Below are 22,671 nucleotides of genomic sequence, written 5' to 3' on the forward strand. Positions count from 1 at the left end.
AAAAGATGGAATTCACATGCCGTAAACATCATGTAGATACAAGTAGCCAAATAAGTGTTGTGAACAATTATGTTAAATTATGTAAAGGTTCAAGCTTTGAATAATAAGCCAGTATCTTGTTATCACTTGCATAAGGAAATAGTTAAACAATAGGAAGGGAATAGTTGACAGCACTGCAGCCACAAGGTGTACATTTCAAATCCTTTTTTTGTATTTTGTTTTGCACCCACATGTCACTTAGGTCTAGACAGAATGTGTAACGTAGTCCAATTTGCTGATAAGAGATCAGATTCCTCCTTGCAGGCAGAGGTAACAGGGGTAACAATTTGTATTAGCATTTGATCCCCTTGTAGTCAGATCTTTGCATGAATATTGTTTCAGCTTCTACCTGGTTTCCTTGAAGACTGGGGCAGTCTTTCTCCTCATTGATTGTCCTTCATTGACTTTGGTGAAGTCAACACCAGCAACTACCAGTTGCAGTACTGCTGTTGCAAAACTACTAACCTCTTTGCCACAAAAATATCAGAGAGAAAAGGAGACCAGATAGCTTTGTTTTCATTCAAGTCTCTTTAGCCACTCTAGTCCCATCTACACTAGAAATTTCTCATTCCCCCTATTTCTGGATAGTTTTATAACCCATCCCTCTTTCCAGGGAACTCTGGGAACTTAATAATAATAATAATAATAATAATAATAATAATAATAATAATAATAATAATAATATATGTGTTGCCCCACTCTGGGTGGCTTCCAACAGCTGTAAAGCACAATAAAACATCAAACATTAATAAATTTCCGTATACAGTCATACCATTGAAGTCGAATGGAATCCATTCTGGAAGTCCGTTTGACTTCCAAAACATTCGGAAACCAAAGTGCGGCTTCTGATTGACTGCAGGAACCTCCTGCAGCCAATCAGAAGCCGCGGAAGCCTTTGGAACGTTAGGGTTCCAAAGAACATCCGCAAACTGGAACACTCACTTCCGTGTTTGCAGAGTTTGGGAGCCAAAATGTCCGAGTACCAAGGTGTTCGGGATCCAAGGTACAACTGTAGTGCAGATGGGGCCTCTGTGTTAACCTGGCATGGCTTTCAACATGCTGGCACTTATAATGGGCAACATGTATAAAAACCTATTCAGCAATATACATGCCTTTTGCAGGAATACGGGGAACTAAATTAAGATAAGTGGTAACTGTGCTCACACATAACCAGTGGCTCATCATAGTAGTGGTGAAGCCGAAATCTGTGGTCACCAGAACTCTGTCCTCTTGTTCCAGCACAGTCCTATGTTTGTTTACTTGAGGTATTTTTAATGACTCTCTCTTATACAGCAGTTGGAGCTACTGTTGCTACTCAATATCAGAAAAACATTCTCTAGCCTCCAACCCCCCAAAAGCAACATGAAGTGTCTACCAGGGCAGAAACTTGCATATTCAAACATATTGTTGCAAGCCACCCCAAATTTTGCCTAGTGATAGCAAGATTACAGGGGTCTTGGCACTTAACCAAGGTTTGTGTTCCTTTGGAATGAGGCATGGTGGTGAGATGCTTTGCGATGGCTTACCATTATCAAACAAAGCAGGCTGTTATCAACCTTCTGTTTCTTCAGTGACCCACCCCTAGCGAGCTGTTGCCAGGCTGGCCTCATGAAAAAGCTAGCTGGTAATATTTCCAGGCCTTGCTAAATTCTTGAATTTATGGGTTTGCTCACATTCTAACCCTTCACTGATTATGGGTTATGGGAGGGGGAGTCTGCCCCCCACAATTCATAAGAATATTTTAACATAGGGGCGATGAATGTGAAATGTTGGAGCAATGGTAATGATGAGGTAGACCATAAAAAACACATGACACCATATAGAAAGTGCTTGCTAACATGCCATAAAACCTGCAAGTGGAGCATTAATTGGGACAGGGCACAAATATTGTACACAGATCTGCACAGATCACTCACAGCTAAACCCTAGGCAGAGTGAAGTGCCTCAGCATGTTTTGCTCACCTGGAATGAGCCAGTGCACAGTGGCGTTATCATAAACACAAACTTCCAAGAGAATTTTATTGATCAGCATACTAGTGCCTTGTAATCTTTTATCATGTTTATTTATACAACCACACCTTGATCATTTATTATTCTAGTTTTAGACTCAGAGCCTGTGATTTAATACCTTAGCAAAGGCCACCCAGTGAGTTCAAGGCTGAGTTGGGACTTCAGCCCAGATTTCCCAGGTCTACAGTGTATGAATGCTTCATGCCTAGAGAAAAACTGAGGTGGCTGCTACCTAAGGTGCTTTATTATTCCCTGTTTGGTACAAACAATTATGTTCACATGTCCATTTTTTAATGTGCTGTGTGTTTTTTTTGCAGGAGCTCCCTATTCTTAAATCTGGGGTGCCCTTGTGGAGTTTACAGCTTCTGAAAGGGTTGAAACCAGTGATCTCCTGAGGGAGTTGTGGTGCAACTTTCACTGTGAACGCAAATACAGTGATTGCAAGTAGAGATTAGCTGTTGGTGCCTGTTAATTAGAAGGTCGGATGGGGAACTGAACACTCAGCTTGCCGCTTTCCAGAGCTGTGCAGCTGAGAAATGAAAGCAAGATGTGCTGGCAGAGAATAGCAGGTGTCTGCCTACACAAACGCTGGCAGGTATATTTTCTACATCATAAAGCTTTAATTGCAAGTGTCTTACAGTGATGTGGCATTTGGTCTGTCTTTAGATGTCGTGGATTTCTTTTTTGCCTTGTGGAATCGGGGGTGGGTGGGGGGAAGCATTGTTTTTGTTTTGTTACTGCCCATACAAAATGACCTGTCAAGAAGCAGAATTTAACATATTCATAGGGTCGGTAACCTTTCTCGACCCTGTGTTTAGCATTGTTATGTACAGTGGTACCTCAGGTTAAGTACTTAATTCATTCCGGAGGTCCGTACTTAACCTGAAACTGTTCTTAACTTGAAGCACCACTTTAGCTAATGGGGCCTCCTGCTGCCGCTGCGCTGCCGGAGCACGATTTTTGTTCTCATCCTGAAGCAAAGTTCTTAACCTGAAGCACTATTTCTGGGTTAGCGGAGTCTGTAACCTGAAGCGTATGTAACCTGAGGTACCACTGTACTGTATTTGCGGATTGAGATTCTAATAAACTCTTAGGACCATGAAAGTGGGCTGACCTAAAATGCCCAGGTAAAATTCTGACAACTGGAAAGTCTAGGCAAGGGTGTTTGAACAATTCCTTTTTCAGATAGCTTTAAAGAGTTGCAGGGTGTTTTTTTTTGAAGTGAGATGCAGCACTTGCTTCAATATGTTTATGCAAGTAACAAATTGGTTTAAGGCTGGATAGGCTTCATGTAGTAGTTCTGAATTAAAGCCAGTAAAAGAGAGGCATTTGAATCCCATCAACAGTTGCAGGACACTTAACATTACATAAATGCTTGACTTCCAAAACACTTTCCTTATTTCAAATGGTTTTAATAAGATAGTGATTTATACTTCTTGAGAGATGGAACTGTTATCAAAGAATGTTAACTTGGCTCTCCCATAAAGCAAACATTGATAGGCCCAGTGCACAGCTTGGTCTCTGACTTTTTTCTGGGATGCAGTTTTCACTGAAAAATACTGTATTTGACATTGCTGTCTGTGTACCAGTGGGCAGGCATGTGGAAACGTTCTCTTCTATAGAAGACAAAGTATGGAAATATGCACTTGCACAAACTCTGGCTTGGTGAACTGCATTTGTTAACTTGCTTTACCCTTCATGTGGTTTATCAAAGGGCAAAGAAACAGATATGTATTATTTCAGTCCTGTTTTAAGATAGGACTGTGATTTGCTCCTTTGTAATTGCTCACTGTTATAACTTAATTATTTACACTATTTCTAAACATGGATGGCATGCAGAACAGAAAAATAAAATCTGAGTTCTCCAACACCGAATGGGAAGGGCAAGAAGTGACTGGAACACTGGAAAGATCAGTTCTGTTCTTGTATGGAGTACCTGCATTATATCATGCCGATGGGCTCTGTAATTTCTGGCTGTGAATAGATGGGGCTCATGAAAGACCAAGGTGGCATGTGTAGGTATTGAGGTTGGATGCGCATCTGACCTTTTTCAAAACCACCATACAGATGTGAGTTTTTTGCACTGTAATCCCATCTGAAACCTTGAGAAACAGAATGACAGTGTTCACTAAGATGAAGTTTAGACTTTATGGTATTTGGGAAGGGCCCAGGGCGAAAACCTTGATTCCAAACAAGAGTTTTTGGCAGTACTTTAAAACAGCTGATGGAGGATAGTGTTGCTTAAACATGGTTACTTGGGCATTTATTTTAAAATAAAAGAGAACTCAGGTGTTTAGGATGCTCAAAAGGAGTTGGGTTCTTTGGCAGTGTGGGCTAGTCAATTCAGATGTTTACAAGATGCAAGGATTCCAGACTGCTAAATAACATGATTCTGCTATGTTTGTGTATTTGAGTGACAGCCATAAGCCTCTTCCTAATTCCCTCAATACATACACTGAATATGGGGAGTGGGGATCAAGGCGACATCTGCTAACTGTGTTCCCAGACTCTGAGCCAATAATCCACAATGTGAAAGAGGCTTCTATGCATATATCATTGTACATGCATTGGCTATTTACGCAGCACCTTGCACAACCACTTGCTAATTCTTGAAGAGCCCATCCATGCACATGCATGGAGGCCAAGTGTGAAGCCAACAGGTGCATCCCACTGAAACAAGATTAGGGGTCCTCACTTGATATGTTGTACTGGAAGCATGAGAAACCACTTACACGTGTCCAGACTGGATCTTGTACTGTAGATATTGCTCATGGATTCATTTTCTGATGATGACATCTGGTGGACACATTTCACCACTATGAAATTTCAACATCCTCTTTAGATCTGTGAGAGCCACAGAGATTTAGCACAAATGACTTTGCATTTCTTTTGATGGATTGATCCTGACAAGGAATATCTGAAGTTCTGAAGACACAAGCTCTGCAGCCGTGATTCTCAAGTCAACAAACTTATTGAGAGCCTGATGATGAGTCATTGGCTGTAGGTAGCATTCACTGGGGACAGTGAGGCTCAAAGTACTAAGTCACAGTGATTTCTAGATCCAGGAGAGGAATTCATGAAGGCAAAATTCCATTAGTAGATCCTGGTAGTAAACGGCACAGATGATTCATAGTTAAAGGAGTTGGGGAGGAGAGTTGGAAAGTGTTTTTACGAGCCATGGGTGTGTTCACTGTTACATGCTCAAGGGTGTGTTTCAGCCTAGATGGAAAGAAATGAGGCAATGCTGGAATACACGTAAGTGTATGTGTGCAAAAAAAACTGTGCTGCTCATCAAAATAGAAAAAAGCAACTGCATAAAAACTAGGGCTAAAATTCTGATTCCAGGGAAGCCAGTGGCAAAACTCTTAGGCTCTTACACCTTGTGTTCTTGGCTCTGCTTTTCATTTCATTTTAAATGGTATCAAGCAATAGAGTCCTGTAGGAAAAAACTAGAATGTGGCTATGAAGCATGTTGGCTATGATTTTTATAGGCTGCTGCATATGCTGCTGTGGAATAGAACAGCTTTCCTCCTTGGCCTCCTTGGTATAATCTTTCTGGCTTCCACCTGGGGTTATCCAATTATGTGTTTGAACGCTGAGAATAAGCCTGTTGCAGGCTACATGTCACATATCTACTCATTTATTTAGGTGATGGGAATGTGGGGGAAGAAGCTCAAGTCCCCCTTGGTTAGTGCGTCCCAAATTTTAATCAGTATGGTATTTCCTCTTCCTTGAAGACCAGAGGGAACACCTGTGTTTTTCTGAGAGTGCCACAAGAGACAGTTGGCAAAAGCTATTGTTTCTGAGAAAACAGATGACTCTCTAGTTCAGAGGGGAAACGAATTAGAAAGTTCATCTGCATACATTGTCTTCAAAGGCTGCACAGAACTCCTTCACAAACAGTTTCAACAAATTAAAGAGTGAGACCCCCTGACACAGCTAATAAGATGTCTGGTAAATTGCTTTGACAAAGCACCCAGCTCTTATTGGAGACCTGAGGGTTTGTAGTAAAGGTCAGGGTAGGTTGGCATGACGCAATTTTTAAAGCATTTCTTAATCATCCTGCCTAATTTAATGTGTCAGAGACATGCCTTTCACTTCAAAGGATATTCTAAACTTAAAATTTCACCATCGTTCTGTATCCTTGAAATATGCATCACATGCTTTAACTTTCGTTTTCCTATCACAATTGACTTTAAAGGTTTCACTTAGTTTCTTATTTGCCTTGATTTTAAGTATTTAGTTAATAAATCAATCTATAAATCAACCTCAGTGCAGGAAATATATATTGGGAGATTTAATGATGGCAAGTGTATTTTGAATGGATAAGCTAAATGAATGAATGAATAATTTACTTGAAGAATTATCCTAAATGCATTGCAAGAGGCAGTGAATTAAACTATTTAGTGTAATGTCATCAGCTCACAAGTCACGAATTTGTGATTAGTGAATTGAAAGGTTCGTTTCACCAATTATTTCGCTAATGGTCCGATCCTATTTTGTATTCTTTAAGATGACAGATGCTGCTTCCTTTTCCTTTCATCCAATAACAAGCGAGTCTCCTATTTTGATCTGAGCTTCTAACACAGCTCTTCTCTTTGATTGCTGTTTGGAGAATGTACATATACAATGTAGGCTACCTCCACCTTTGAGTGTATCTATATTAGGACAACTTCATTAACGACTGCAGTGGTACTTGGTGAGCTTAGAAAAGAATACCGAAAAGCATATGCTTTGTAAATTGGAAAATATAAGCTTTCTAGCCAAGAGCATGAGAAAAGCCCTGCTGGATCAAACCAAACTCCCATTAAGTCTATCATTCTCTTTTCACAGTGGCCAGCCAGATGCTATGAGAAACACAAGCAGGAGCTGCGTACTATAGTGCTCTCTTCACAAATAAACACTGGCTACAGTTTTTGGTTGAGGAGGAGAGAACTTAACCACAAACTTGGCTTCAGATGACATACACTAAGCCAAATCTTGGGTTAGCTCACATACGGTATGAGAGTAAAATAGACTGAGGGAGGAGCAAACCAACTGTGAACTGTTCTCTAAGAGCACTCACATCCCAGTAAACCATGGCTTGACCTATCATAGCAAAACATACAGCTGTATCATAGACTATACTTACAATATTGTAGGGGTTTGCCTAGTAGTCACTTTTCCTTCCGGCCTTTGACGCTAAGCACTAATTGTCAGAGAGAAAATACCAAGGCAGCTTACAAAAGGTTTGTTGAAAACAACTGTGTGATAAACTTAATGTTCAGTGCTTAAAACTAGGATGTGATCAGCCTCAGTACTGACAATGCATATAAAATTGTCTGCTGTCCAAAATAATGAGATCAGCTTTAAAGTCACGTGGCTTTTAAAAAGCTCTTTGTAATTTGCCATTTACTTCTCAGCCTTCAGGGCAGGCTTGTGTTGTATGTTCCAGCTTTGCTTTGTAACTGTGTGGGTTTGAAATTAGCCTCTGTTTTAATTAAATCAGCACTTTTCATATAATCACGTGGCTCCAGAAAGTTGCATTTTTATTTGAGTTGAGCAGCATAAGTATTAATTATCTTTAAAAATGATACAGCTGCTTCATCATTTATTTTTTGTGCCTAAAACATTCTGGTGACAAAATATGTATATGAGAGTAGAGCTCTTTGATGGCAGGTTCACGGTTCAAATAAATACATTAACACCCTTCAGTTTTTCTCTCGTTTGGCCTGAATCAAATCTTTGCTGTTTGGATAGAACTTCAATGAATACTAAGGCTGTTAACACAAAAATGAAGATAATAATGTATATTTTTGTTACATGTTGCATTTATTGCAGAGTTTTGAATATTTAGACAAGCAACTGTGGAAGACAGGCAAATTCTTCTCTCTTGGGTCACAGAAGCACCACCCCTTAACTATGAAAAGATGCTGCCAAGTTTAGGCTCCTATTCTCCCAATCTTGCAGAGGAACACAGAGAAATACCAAGTCAGGTATATGATGACCCAGAGTGTATGAGACCACATTAAGCCAGCCCCCCTTCAAGGCTTGCGGACTAGAGATGGTTAGCTGGGTGGGTGAACTTTGAATTTCAGAAGGAAAAAAACCTGTGGAGTTTGTGTTTGTCTTACCTTCTCCCACAGTGGGATCTGCCTGTCACTTGCCACACCTTCTGACTTCAAACACTGATTGCTGGAACCAGTGGCGTAGCGTGGGTTGTCAGCACCCGGGGCAAGGCAAGTAATTTGCGCCCCCTAACCCGTGGATTTGCGCCCCCTAACCCTAACCCCCAGATGTTGCGCCCGGTGCGGCTGGCCCCCCCTGCACCCCCACGCTACGCCACTGGCTGGAACAAATAATAGGTACAGCAAGTTGAGAATAATCAGCAGTAGCTGGAAAAGCTGCAGGGAAGAACGAGGCGCTAAACCTAGCAGAGCATGTGAAGAAGTCAGTGAGAGGTGTGGGGAGAAATCTAAGAAGGGCCTGATCCTGTTATTATTAGACTAGCTGGAGAAGTAGTCTAATGGGGTATAAGGCAGCACCACATCATACACCATTATGAAAAAGAATCCTCTTTTCCAGTCATCTGAAGCAGATATAATCATAGACCCATGGAGTTGGAAGGGGCTCCAACTCTAGTCTAAAGGTACCATATGCTTCATAGCGAAGCCTTGTCATGGAAAGCCTTGTTGTAACTTTTGAAGGTTCTGCAAAGAACATTGAACATTGAAGCTCACTCTGTTAACAAATATGGGATTGTCATTTTTGAACGATTCACACGCCAACCTACTTTTGAAGTGAAAGGAAGTTTCAAAAGCAGTTATTTTAAAAGAGATCAGCTCTTAATGGGGGGGAGCTTTAAAATTCCACTAGGTTGGCACAAACCGTATGCGTGAGCCTAAGCAGCTTTTTGGATTTGGACTGGATTTCTCTCAGATGATGATGATGATGCCGCCCTTACTTTCAAAGGAGCCCAGGGTGGTAAGCACACATAGGAAGGATGTCAGATGCAGGATACTATATTAATTCAAGCATGGTGAAAAGCTGACAATACCGTAAATGGAATTTCAGGCCAGATTCTGTATTCAGGTCCAAAAACAACGCCTCTATTCAGTTTCTGGAGAATGCATTTATTTTTCCCCTCTGAAATTCTTGGGAGGAAGATATAATACAAATCCTGACAATGTTAAATATATTGCTGCACTGGCAGTTTCCAGACTCTGGAACGCAGAAGGCAAGCATGACTGAGAATCCCAACTGCAAACTCATGTCTAGGAGTTCTTTTCCTTATTTGCAGTTCTTGCTGTTAACAAATTATATATAAACACATATTTGGAATTTTACTATGCACAGATCAGATACTGAAATTCATATTCTAAGGTGATTGTATCCCATTTTCTCATTCAGCTTATACATTTTCATATCAGGCACAGAGACATCCTCTTTTCAGTGGTAATAACTCTATTATATATATATATTAAAGTTTATGTACTGCAAATGTAAAAATTTGAGTACCAAAAATGCTATTCCTTTTTCAAAAAACGGATTTGCCACATTTCATTCCCCAACATTTCCTCATAATGTTTTGCTTATTGGAGCAAAAATATGTCTAAGATCCATATTTTAAAGATAAATGAATATGTAGCATTGCATGATTACCCATAAGAAGCTTCCATATAAGCATTATTAGTAATACCCATAACATGCAGATTTGCTGATTCCATATTTTTAAAAATTGCAAAAGATGCAATTTCCAGATGCATTTATGTTAAAACAATAGTTTCATGTCATAATTTATCATCATCATTATCCCCTCATTTTCTTTTCTTCTGTAGTAATGGCTGCTCACAGGCTCTTGAAGATAAGGTTGTTATAAAAACTCAATGACTAAGTGAAGCCAAATCAATTCAAATTAGAAACAAAACAGATTGTGAAATTAACTAGTGACCCAAATTTGCTAGGCACTCTCTTCTGTATCTAGGATCCTTGTGCTGTGGGACCCTCCTCAGTAAGAAGTTAGGGATGGAAGCTTACTGTGCAATAATAGCTTGCAAACCCTCCCTTGACCTAAAGATGAAGGGGAGGTGGTCTTCCAAATGTTTCCTAAAGTTTGCCAATACCAATTTTACTCTTAAATATGCATACAAGAAAAGCTATAGCCCAAAAGGAATGTAATAACCTGTCTTCCACCTCCATGCCCACCCCAAGAGGCCTATTTTTAAACCACTGGAGCAGAATCAGTTCAGTTTTTGAATCCCAGAGGCAGTCTGGATACACATACCACATGTTCATCACCATGCAGGTGTGAAGGGAAAGGGAGTAGAGTTTTGGGCAGCCTTGAAATGTTACACTCTTCAACGTGCTTGACATTTCTAATGCTTTTAAAAGGAATGATGGAAGTGCAGTGAGTATTTTTCACTATGAGTCCCTTGTTAACGGTGCTGTACTGGTGAGATCAAGGAAACTTGCCCTGCCTTGTTCTCTCTGGATAACTTCTTTTGTGTAAGTGCCCCTTTAACTGAAAGACTTTGCCAGACATGTGAAGGAGTGATGAATTCCCCACACAAATATCAGGAGTCGGAAGCAGCCTGAAATAGCTTACAGATAAGTAATATAAAACTGGACAATTCCCAGATGATAGGTTAGGTTCCACCAAGAATGTCTCATAACTGGTTGAGCCAAGTGACAGCTGTAGGTTTGGAGAGAAGTTCAGTTCCTGGTAATGTGGTTGAAACCAGCATGTCCCAGTCTAGGAAAAAAAGAGTCCCTTGATAGGTGTCCTTAGTAAAGTAAAATAAAATAGGGATATGGTGCCATACTTAATGGAAACTGATACCAGTTCCTCTAATGGAGAGATGTAGAAAGTGGAATTACCAAAGGATCATTATTAAGACCTATACTTTTTATCACGTCCATTGATTATCAGAAGTTAGTGTTGAGCCGTGAGCTAGTCAAGAAATCCTTCAAGATGGTTAAAACAAAAATTAGTTCCAGAGGGATCTCTTCAGACAGGGTGAATGGGCAGTAAAGTGTCAAATGTGTTCAATTTAAACAAGTATAAAGTGATGCACTTAAGGGTTTAAAATCCCTATTTCACAGGTGGAAGGTGTTGTGTTTTTTTTAAGTGTCAACACACCTGACACCTGTAGTCCGCATGGGGACTTGCAGAATTAGCCCTATGCTACAGCCAGCAGTGCTACATCAAATGGTAAATATTTGTGTACGGAACTAAAATGGAAAGAAGGGAATGCAATGCTAAACCAGGATTGGCTTTTTTTTTCTTTTTAGCACTGCAACATGAGACCAGCTGCAAGGGAAACTGCTGCTTGGACAAGCCCTGTGATAAATTCCTTAATCATTTCATAGGAGTTCAGCTTTTGTATAGGAGAGGCAATGGGAAAGTGACTTAGAGTCATTTGAGTTTGTAATGCTGGGTCAGCTATTTGCTTGGCTTATACATTTTGACATCAGGACAAGATAAACCTTTTGCACAGACCTTGGCAGGTGGAGGATAACATCAGAACATCTGTCCTGTCATAGTTTTGTTGATCCTTTTAACTCATGTTGATATGATATGTTTACATCTTGCGTGGTTTATTGTTGCACTGAGCTGTATGTAAACTGTCCATAGTGAATCGTGGACTATAAATGCATTTAAATAAATAATGTGACCAACTTCTCAACTATGAGAACTACCTAGAGCATTCCCAGTTTAAAGTGCAAAATGGTCAAAAGGTCCGTTCAGCATAGTGAATTTCAGATCTGAGTATTACATGCCTTCGTGTGTGTACTGTATTATAAAACAGTGAACGGCTAACATGTTGGCTACAGTGTAGGGTCCTGCTATATCCCTGCTATATCATTGCTATGGCTTAGTGATTAAAAGCATGAATGATGGACTTGGTAGTCCCAGTTGAGATTTCAATCTGATAAAGGACCGGCTTCCTTCTTGTAGGCAAGTTGCTATCTTACAGTCTTCCCATGTTGAATATGGAAAACTATAATTGCTGGCTTGTTTCACAGGAGTGTTGCAACTGTACTGTGATGATTTATATGAAGTGATTTGAGCACTCAAGAAAAATATATTATGAACATGTTTTGCATGGCTCTTGGCACAGGGCATAGTGTGATTAACAGGGAAAGGTGTGGGACTGTGAATGTGGATTAACAAAGAAATCCCGCAATGGCTTAATCTAGCCCTGGGCAGGAAAGGCTTCTTAAGCATTCATCTTTTTTTCTTAAGGAAGAGTACAGAGCCAATCCAGAAAATTTTTGATCTAATTATTCACCTATTATAAATTTGAAAAGAATTAAAAGTGCTTACAGTAGCCACAAGCAATCTATGATTCTGTCATCACCCTCCATACTTGGTATACCTTCTCAGTGTTTGCAGAAGTCTTGCAACTTTAGCTGTCAGGTCTGTTTGGATAAGAGTTATGAAAGGAGCAAGAACAAGCTAAATATACAAGACCATTTAAGATGTCTAACCCTTAATGCAAACCATTTATTTTAATGGGCTTTCTCAAACAATGACCTAATTTATTGTCTGTACTGCAAATACATATCTTCAAGGGTCTTTGAAACTACTATGCTGACAGAATGTTCACCTTTTGGTTGAGAAAAGAGGTGACTGCTCAACTAAGAGTGGTTTTGGGTGTTAGACACACTAGAGAAAGAGGATGCACAAATCAGCCTGCACTTGTTTTTACACTTCTGTGCTTTTTTTTTTGGCATTTTGCTTGCAGGAAGTTTTTTTTCCATACTTGTGTATTTTGACATCTTACAGTGAAGGAAGAAAAAAACAAAATGCAAAATCACTTGTGCTTCCTATGACCCCAAATACATTCAAGGAGAGAGCAAGTGACTCAGGCAAGAGAAGACGTGGGGAAATGGAAGCTTTCCATTGCAGCTATGTTCTTGAGGGCATTTCTTCTTTTGCAGCATGAAACCTACATTAGCCTTAATGCTGAATCTTGAGACTGTAGCCCTATTTGGACATTGATTCTCTTTGTGTGTAAACAAACACATCAGGAGGAATGTGGGGTTGGACTACCAATCGCTGCCCCCTCTGGCATGCCAACTATGCATAGTTTAGAGCCCTCCATACATTTGAGGGCAAAGGTCTGCAGTGGGAACGCTTATCTACTCATGGAGTCTACCCATCTGACCTAGAACCCTGCACAATAAGGATGAGGAGCCTCCATGCGTAGAGAAAGTTGCCCACTACAAACCTTTCCCTCAAACTCATGGAGGACTTTAAGCCATGTACCAGTGATATACTGCTGGGAATTGGTACTATGTACCTGCTTCTCCCTGCCTGTTTGGAGACTTGTCGTCTGGTAGGGATCTAACCTTAGGACTTGATGAAGCAAGAGTTTCCTACTCTTTCGGTCAAATGCTTTCCTTATAAATAAAGATCATGAGTTCCTAAACTTAGCTGTTGAAGAATACTGGATTATTCCAAACTAAGGAAATTTTTACTTCCAAGTGTATGTACAAGAAAATAATCTAATGGGGGAGGAGAGAGATATTTGAAAGAGAACAATGTGTGTGTGTGTGTGTGTGTGTGTGTGTGTGTGTGTGTGTGTGTGAAGAAAAGTCTGGCTTTTCTCATTTTCCCTCACAGACTGACTCGAAAGAGACCCCAAATAAACACTAGCTTTTTTCAAACAATACAAAATAAGTTCCCTATTTTATTGGAAACAGGCCTCCCTCTTGTGACAAATCACCTGTAAACTTGCAGGCCATTGACACACAGATACTTTCAAGAGCTCTGAGCTGAGGAGGACAAGGGGGTGAAGGAAATGCCCAAAGCAGCTTTTTTTTTTTTATGAACGGTTTGAGTCTCACTTTCCCAAAAGGTCCTCAGAATTCATTTTAATGAATTGCGCTCTAATGCCTCAGCCCATGTTGTTGGAAAATGCTTCAATAGTTTTCAGTAGCTGGAACTTGGATTTTCCATGAATGGTTATGCATAATTGCAAGCTAGGACTCTTGCGCTTGTTCTGTGGTTTGTATTTTTTCATAGTATTAGCTTTTAGCTCTGTGTTTTCAGGTCTGTATTGCTTGCATTAGAGTTACACACAAGCGTGTGTAGCAAAACCACAACGTTACTTCTGCAAGGCAAAAGCAGCTTCAGGAGGGGATCTCTCAGAACAAAGATCTGTGCTTAACCACAGCTTTGTCACGCCCCCCCTTCCGCTGTTGCCACTCCCCCCTAATTGCTATTCCGTCTCTAGGGTTTCAGGCAAAGGGGATTAGATTTGCCTTCTATACATTTTTCTTACTAGACTTCTGTTTCGATATATTTGCTGATTGTTTTCTTCAGTGGTAGTAGGCTGCATAAAACCCACTTTATTCAAAAATAAAGTGTGCATAAAACTCACAGGCGCATATTATCTTTCTTGTGTCCTATGCAGCTCTCTGTCTTACTGCTGTGTGGTTAGTCACATGTGGGCTGGTTCTTCCATCAGAACCCGGAGTAGCATATCCTGTTGGCTTTGCTCCATATCTCCTTGTACTAATAAATCAGCAAATTGTGGTCAAAATAGGTCTAGCGGCCAAAATATTACCCACACAGCTTAAAACACAGACATATATTTTTATTTAGAGCAATGTTAAAATCCAGATATGAAACTCAGACTGCCTTAAACCCAGACTTTTACTTCCAGGACAAAACACATGCCTTCAGTTATTGAAAATTCACCCTTTACAGGGTTATAGCATATTTTACAGCTGGCTGTGTGGCAAAGAGGTGTTTGAATAAAGTGTGCTAAAACATAAGAGCCAACTCCTAGGGGTTGGGGGGCGGGCTTTGGCCCCCACAATAAAATACTTGAGGGGGCTAGGGCCCCCCAAATTTGATGAGCATTCAAATGGTGTGTGTGCACTGTGTCATGTGATCAATTATGTGGGGCAGGGCTTACCTGGGCCCCCACAATATTTTATTCAAGTTGGCACCCCTGGTGGGAAAAGTTGCTTATTTCACATTGGGTTCAAATTCTGAAAAATAGCTGTTATGTTGCATAGCCCATGAATAATGCATGTTAACTTAGATTAGGTGTAGGAGACCTCCCTTACCCCCCTTATCGCTTCCTATCATTCTTTCCCCCCTTCATGGATCACTGCCTTGCTGTGGTGAAGGGGGTTGAATAACTCAGAGAAGCTATGAGGTATGCCGTGCAGGGCCACCCAAGATGGACAGGTCATAGTGGAGAGTTTTGACCAAACGTGATCCACCTGGAGCAGGAACTGGCAAGCCACTCCAGTATGCCTGCCAAGAAAACTCCTTGGACAAAGACAACAGGCATATAAAAGTTATGACGTTGGAAGATGAGCCACTCAGGTCGGAAGGTGTCCAACATGCTACTGAGGAAGAGCGGAGGACAAGTACAAGTAGATTCAGATGAAGTGAAGTAGATGAAGCGGCTGGGCCAAAGCCAAACAGTCACTCAGTTGCGGATATGCCTGGAAGCGAAAGGAAAGTCCAATGCTGTAAAGAAAAATATTGCATAGGAACCTGGAATGTAAGAACCATGAACCTGGGTAAGTTGGATGTGGTCAAAAATGAGATGGCAAGAATAAATATTGACATCCTGGGCATCAGTGAACTAAAATGGATGGGAATGGGCAAATTCAGTTCGGATGACCATCATATCTACTACTGTGGGCAAGAATCCCGTAAAAGAAATTGAGTGGCCCTCATAGTCAACAAAAGATGCGACTAAAATGACTAAATGACTAATCATCATCATCAACGACAACAACAACATTCTTTCTTTTGCCACACTTCCTTCCTTCCAAGTGGGCTACCTGGACTTGTGCCAAACATTTGAACTGATGCTGTGAAAAGAGCTTTCCCCTTACCTTTCAGTTGGGCTTCCATCCTTGCTAGAAATTTGAACTGGTTTATTGCAAGGTTTCCTATCCCTCTTCTATTGCTCTGTCAGTTTTGGCTACCCCTCCCCCCCTCCTGCCCTCCCTCAAGGCTCCCTACACCTGAATGAAATTAAGCCAAGACCCACAAGTTCCCCACCTATGGCTTAGAGATGAAAGAAATGTGCTACTCGTTCTTCCCATCCAAGGAATTACTCATAGATTCATAGAATTGTAGAGTTGGAATGGGTCATGAGGGTTGTCTGTTCCAATCCTCTGCAGTGCAGGAATCTTTTGCCCAATGTGGGGCTCAAACCCACGACCCTGAGATTAAGAGTACTGTACTATTTTGTACTGACTGAACTTTCAAAGTGAAAATAGGTTCCAAAGCAATTTTCAGTATTACATGAGGATCTGTCATTTGCGGGCTTTAAAAAAAAGAGAATCAATTGATGGCTCCTTGGAATTTGTGTGACCATGACAGATTTGTAGGTTCTGTGGAAAGTCTCCAATTTTGCCACAGGACCAGTAAAGAGTGCAGAAGATGACATATTGCTCTATTTCAATCCTGAATAGTGTTTAAACTACTGTTATGCAGGAAATTAACGAATAATGCAATTACGCTACAGTATTGAGTGGAAGAACTAAATGCAGGGGCTTATATGTGTTCTAATTAGATTACAGATTATTAGTATCCTCATTATATTTTTTCTCTTTTTTAATCTGCATTTTACCTTCAGTTTCAAAACAGTTTTTAATATGGCGTGAGCACCTGCTATTTAAAGTGAAAAACTAAATATTCCCACTGGATAGTGGCTCATAAGAGAGTGTTTTCTTGATCAAAATGTGTTCACATACCAGATACTAAGGAAATAATGCAAGTTTTAAATACTCATTGCATTATTCTATTGATGCTGTCGGCTTTTTTAAAAATAGCAGTTAGTCTTTTCAAAGTAGCTAGTGCATATGTTTATACAGTGTGGAAGAATAATTGCCCCTGGTACTCACCTCTCTTAGTTTTTGGCTTCATAGATGGGGCCCTTTCTGGTTGTGCTGCAGTAAAAGATTCCTGAACCTTCTCTGACCCTTCACAGTGATACTTGAAACTGGCCCCCTTTCCATCTCATACAAGGGTAAAAATGTCTTTCCTTCCCGTTCTCCCTTTTGGCCTGAAAGTTGTCAGAGGTCCAAGTACAATGTTACTTGATCATGATTTGGAGGATATACTGAGAGTTGTTTGCCAAAAGCACAATTAGTGTTAATAATAGATTAGCATGAATTTCTGGTGTTACATGCAAAAGAATTTGGTGCTTCTATTAGCTATGCGGCTTTTTGCATGTGATATCTCGTGTTCGTAACTTGCATGTGGAGAGGAGAGTGGTACAAGCATCAGTGGAGCTCAGATTCAAATGCTGATGGATATTCTTACCCTGATCCAGTACAGCTAGACAGATAAAAATAAATCTTAAGCCTCGGTTACTAATTAAACTTGCTGTGTTAAATTGACTAGTTGGTTAAATTAATAAAAAAAGTGAACCCTAGTAAACCAAACAAATATATTATTGAATATATAAATTATCTCCAGTACAGGAACTTACACAAACTATGGATGTTAGGCATTTCTTCCTTCTCTGTCTCACAGCGGAGGATGCCTTTTCCAAGCACCTTAAACTCAAAGAACCCAACTCAGAAGTGCCATGTCATTTTGTAATAAGCAACACGATCAGCTTGGCTCTAGCTGTCATATCTAATCCCATAACTTGGGGGCCTGGCACCATATGATTGAAATAACCTGGGATGACTGATGTAACAGATTTGTCTGACACCAAGGGAAGGTTTCAGCTTGCATGTTCAGTGACCAAAGTTTTTGTGTGTGTGTGAGAGAGTGTTTACTAGAGGGATAGCATCAGTAAAACACTTCACTTGTGAGGTTAGCAAGTGACTGTTGCTTGAATCAGCAACATATTTTTCAAAACTGCCTTCATAGCAGGCAATATTCCGGTAAATTGAGACTATATATTTACTGGCAAAATACATTCAACTTTTATGGCAGTTGGTGATAAATGACAACAATATGAATAATTACTCTCTTGGTAAAAGAAAGCACATTGAGGTGAAGATTCCACCTAAACATTAGGAAGAACTTCCTGACAGTAAGAGCTGTTCGACAGTGGAATTTGCTGCCAAGGAGTGTGGTGGAGTCTCCTACTTTGGAGGTCTTTAAGCAGAGGCTTGACAACCATATGTCAGGAGTGCTCTGATGGTGTTTCCTGCTTGGCAGGGGGTTGGACTCGATGGCCCTTGTGGTCTCTTCCAACTCTATGATTCTATGATTCTATGAGGTGGTGTGGGGGGAAACATACGGAAAACTGCTAAATCTACCTTAAGTAATATTATTTAGAACCAGAGAGCTGTGGATCAATGAGGGGCACATAAAGACAGTCCATTGGAACCAATTCAGACTACCAAGGCCTATCACAAAGTTCTGTGGAGGCCGTTGGGGAGAAAGGCATTTTATCTGTGTAATTTTTAAAAGACTGGTTGGCTGGTTATGATCCATTGGGCCAACCATGGTCATTAATTGAATGATTGCAAGTAAGACCAGAAGTAACCAGGAGTGTACATAGTTTGGGCATTCTGTTGAACAGAGTAGTCAAGGGGCTACAGACAGAGATCTCCTCAGCTCATGCTACACTGCTTTCATGAATAGAGTTTTAACTCCATTGTGTGGAGAGGGAGGGGGATGTAGCAGAGGGGCTGGGCCAGCAAACATGGCCCCACTTTCTCCTTCATGTGCTTGGCATTGGATACCGAAATAGGTCTATTATAAACCCTACTGAACACATAACAGTATAGGAACTACATTGGGTGAAAAGGAACTCCCCAACTTCCATGGCACACTATTTTTCAAATGTTACCCTTAACATTCTAGTTCCTTCTCATATTACATTGTAGGTTATTACAGCAGTGAATTCCTATTTCTGTGTGAAACTTTTCCTTATTGTTTGATGATAAATCTTCCCTGGCCTTTTTCAAGTTCTCTAAGGAAAATGGTTTATAAGCTAGCGTGCAGTGGAAGGTCACCTTGAGGACAGACGTATTACCTCAGCCTCCTACTAATACAATGGTATGTGACTTTGGTTTAATTTTATATGGTGAGCTGTTAATTGGATATTGGAGACTGCTAACTTTATAGTGCCATAAAATTGCCACAGTCAAGGTGTGCATATTTTTTTCCACAGTGGTTGAGGAAATATATATATACGCGCGCGCGCGCACACACACACACACACACACACACACACACAGCAGGTGTTAGTGTCATTTCTTTCAGAGAAAAAAATACTTTGAAATAATTTAGTGCACAGTTGCATCCCCCCAGTTCCTTTCTCTTTCTGAAGTAGATGGATAAACATGTTACCATGTTCCGCCAGGCCTTTGGTCGGGGTTCAGTCTGACTCCACCTCCCCTTCCATAAGAACTCGAATGAAAGCAGCCTCCCAATTTTTCTCACAGGCTTATATAAGTTCAGCACAAACAGTTGGGCCTGGTGAGCATTTAAAGTCCCCAACCCTAATTTGCGAGTTGCCATCTGATTGGATTTTATTCTGAGCCCGGTTTTGGCCGGGGAGGGCGGGCTATAAATAAAAATTATTATTATTATTATCATTATTATTATTACCCACTGCTTATTGTCTGAGCCTCCTTGTATGAGTTACAGTCCCCAGTACTCAATTTTCGGTTTTCCATCATCAGCCCTATTGCTCATGAGGTATACCATAAGAAATTAATAGTAGTACCAAGTCTTTGTAATTTTAGTGCTTAAAAATGGAGGATTTGTATCCTTATTTCATATTAATGAAAAGAAGATTGCGGTCTACTTGCACTGTATGTGCAGTAATTGTGTGTGGAGGATACAGATAGGGCTCAACTGAGTCCCACTTCTCCTATAACCCCCCCAACCCTCCCAAATGACGTGTATTTTTGTGTAGGCAGTATAATGAATCAAGAGGATTGCACCTCCTGCATATTATTTACTTACACACTGATAGATTGAAAAAACAGAACAAAAAAAGCTCAAAGCGGTTTACAAAAAGATAAAACAATAAAATCAAGAAACATTTGCAACAGTACCTTAGTGCATGCACTAAAGCAGGGAGAAGAAGAAAAACAGGACTCTGTTGAGCACCCAAGAATTTGCGACTCAGAGATGTCCTCCATATATCAATCTTTTATTTGTTTTGTGTGCCCACAAGTTAAATTACACACCCATTTTTAAGTTCCAGAAGGCCGATTAGTATTTATCGTCCAAAGGAGGAGGTGACGCTTACCATCCAAAGGAAGTACACTTGGAATTCTTGTACCCGCTGTAGTATTTTATGTGAAAGTGGAGTTTATGAATATTTAAATAAACTAATTAATTAAATAATTTTAAAAAATGCACCTGTGGAGCCAATTCCTCCGCCCACTTGGTCTAAGAAATCAAACCAGTGCCATATAAATAAACAGACTTTTTGAATGTGGTCTTTGGTTGTTATTGAATAAACAGACTTTTTGAATGCGGTCTTTGGTTGTTGTTGCTCCTATTAAATTGGCGGATGCCTCAGAGACAAAATACATCATTTCAAAAATGTTTAAGTAGTGTTAAGAGTATATAAATCAGGTGTAGGGCCTTGAGGGACTGCTGCTCTGAGCTCACACAGGTGCATACATTAGTAAAAGCAATAAACCACACCAAGAGATTGGTGGACTTTGTTTCATCTTAGGTTTTGTGTGTGGAAACCTCCATATTAAGAATGATCTACTACTTGAAGTGCAGAGGAAGAAACATTCCACATTCTGCTTCAAAAGCCCTGTATAAGTGCACTACTGGTAGGAATCTGTGTTTTCTCACTGTCAGAGTAAGGACGGATGTCTAACTTGGATATTTATTATACAGATTTCAGGTGTTAATGGATTCAAACAGGAGGCATCTATTTGAAAGCCTGAAGTGATGGATAATTTGCAATATATAAACACAAATGAAGAGAGAAAAAATGGCTTGCTACATTGTTGGCTGCTGAAATGTAATTTTTAAAATAATTTTGAAATAAGGTGGCGTAATACTGCATCTCCTAAAATTTGTTTTCATGCTTACTGCCATGTTATTTACATAAAATAATATGCACTATTTTGAATTGTCAAACATCAAAAAAATGAAAAACATTACTTTATATTGCTGAATTCAAGACTGCATCTTCCACCTCTGTTTGGCTAATGGAAGCTGCAGGGAGTGGCAGTGGTGATTTAGATCAGGAAAATGGCACAAAAGGAAAAGATTTAACACTCCCTTACACCATTCTACTTCCATGATCAAATTAACTGCTTCAGACAGCTATTCTGAAATGTATTATTATTATTATTATTATTATTATTATTATTATTATTATTATTATTATTATTATTTATTAAGAGAGGTCCCAATCATGGGTGCTGATTATAAGTATTTAAGCCCTCCATATAGGATACCTTAGAAAATACTATTGTGGGTGCTTTTTTAATACCAATATGTCTTAGGTTCTCTATGGAATTCAGAATTTGGTTACAAGATCAAACTAAAACAGAAAAAATAGATGTTTAGGCAGGACAACAAAAATCTTGTCTTTATATCAGTTAGCCTAAATAGTATTTTTATAAATGAAATGCAGCATTTGTGACATTCCTAATCCTTGTGCCCAATCACTCATTCTATCCCCAAGGTTCTTCTAAGTAATTGATATTATCTGCACTGCTTTGAGTTTTATGTTGTAAGTGTATTACACGTTTCAGAAAGTTTAAAAAGAAAAGTTGGCATAAATCCTACGAATAGCAATTAATCTGCATGTAGTGCAAGACTGTACATATCCAAACCTCAAAATTCCCATGTCGACAAGTTAGGGAAGAAGCAATTCTTCATCTATAAGCCAAACTGCTTTCTTTCTTGACAGAATGTTACCTTTCAAAAGGCTTAAGAGCATTATTCTGCTCATCATATTTATAGGCCTCCTCAATGGTCTCTGGAGCATACAGGAATAATCTGGGGTGTTGAAAGAAGAGAAGTATGCAATTTACCAGCAAGATGTAGCAAATACCTCCATTTTTGATATCTCTCTATATTTGCCAACCCTCTCCCCCAATACTTCCATTATTTTGTTTGAAGGATTATTTAGATCAGTCATAACAAGTTTGCCTTCAGCAGTTCGTACTTAAATGAGAAGGAAAATGGGTCTTGACTAGACTGAAATGTAAGAAATAAAGATTTGGTTTCTTATACAATGGCAATGCATTCAATTGAAACATATGTTGGAAAGGTAGTTTGGCCCTGACACTATAGCAGCATCAGAAACACCCATGCTGCTACAAGATTTAATCTCTTCAACAAAAAACTCTATATAAAACCCTACTCAACAGGAAGAAATATGATTTAGAGTATGATAGACAAAAATGGAATGAAGAGTTAGGGGTACAGATAGCAAATGATATATGGGAGTCAAGTATAAAATCAACAGAAATAGCCTCTATGGATCTAAGACTAAGACTTATTCAACAGAAAATAATATTCAGAGTCCATTAGACTCCAGCAAAACTATACCAGAAGAAAATAACAAGTGCAGACAATTGCTGGAGATGTGGGAGTAAAAATGCGAACTTAATACATATGTTGATTAAATGTCCGATGATAAGATCATTTTGGTGCGAGGTGAGGATATTTATAGCAAGAGTAATAAAAGTAAATTGTTATTTAGG

The 22,671-nt window shown here is 39.7% G+C and overlaps 2 protein-coding genes across 6 annotated transcripts in view; both read left to right on the plus strand.

The window, feature by feature from the left end:
• ROR1 (receptor tyrosine kinase like orphan receptor 1) overlaps positions 1-22,671 on the plus strand; it is a 166,168-nt gene that overhangs the window by 51,113 nt on the left and 92,384 nt on the right. Inside the window, exon 1 of one of the 3 annotated variants that reach the window (XM_081193689.1) lies at positions 2,546-2,644. The exons of the other annotated variants lie outside the window; for them this stretch is intronic. The gene's annotated coding sequence lies outside the window, so the exon portion shown is untranslated. Of the gene's footprint in view, positions 1-2,545; positions 2,645-22,671 lie in introns of those variants that run through there. 3 annotated transcript variants of the gene reach the window in all.
• The window catches only part of LOC308586813 (uncharacterized protein), a 76,612-nt gene that overhangs the window by 34,629 nt on the left and 19,312 nt on the right, over positions 1-22,671 (plus strand). The window lies entirely within an intron of this gene.

This window comes from Podarcis bocagei, assembly GCF_964188305.1.
Source record: "Podarcis bocagei genome assembly, chromosome: 5".
NCBI classification, from domain to species: domain Eukaryota; kingdom Metazoa; phylum Chordata; class Lepidosauria; order Squamata; family Lacertidae; genus Podarcis; species Podarcis bocagei.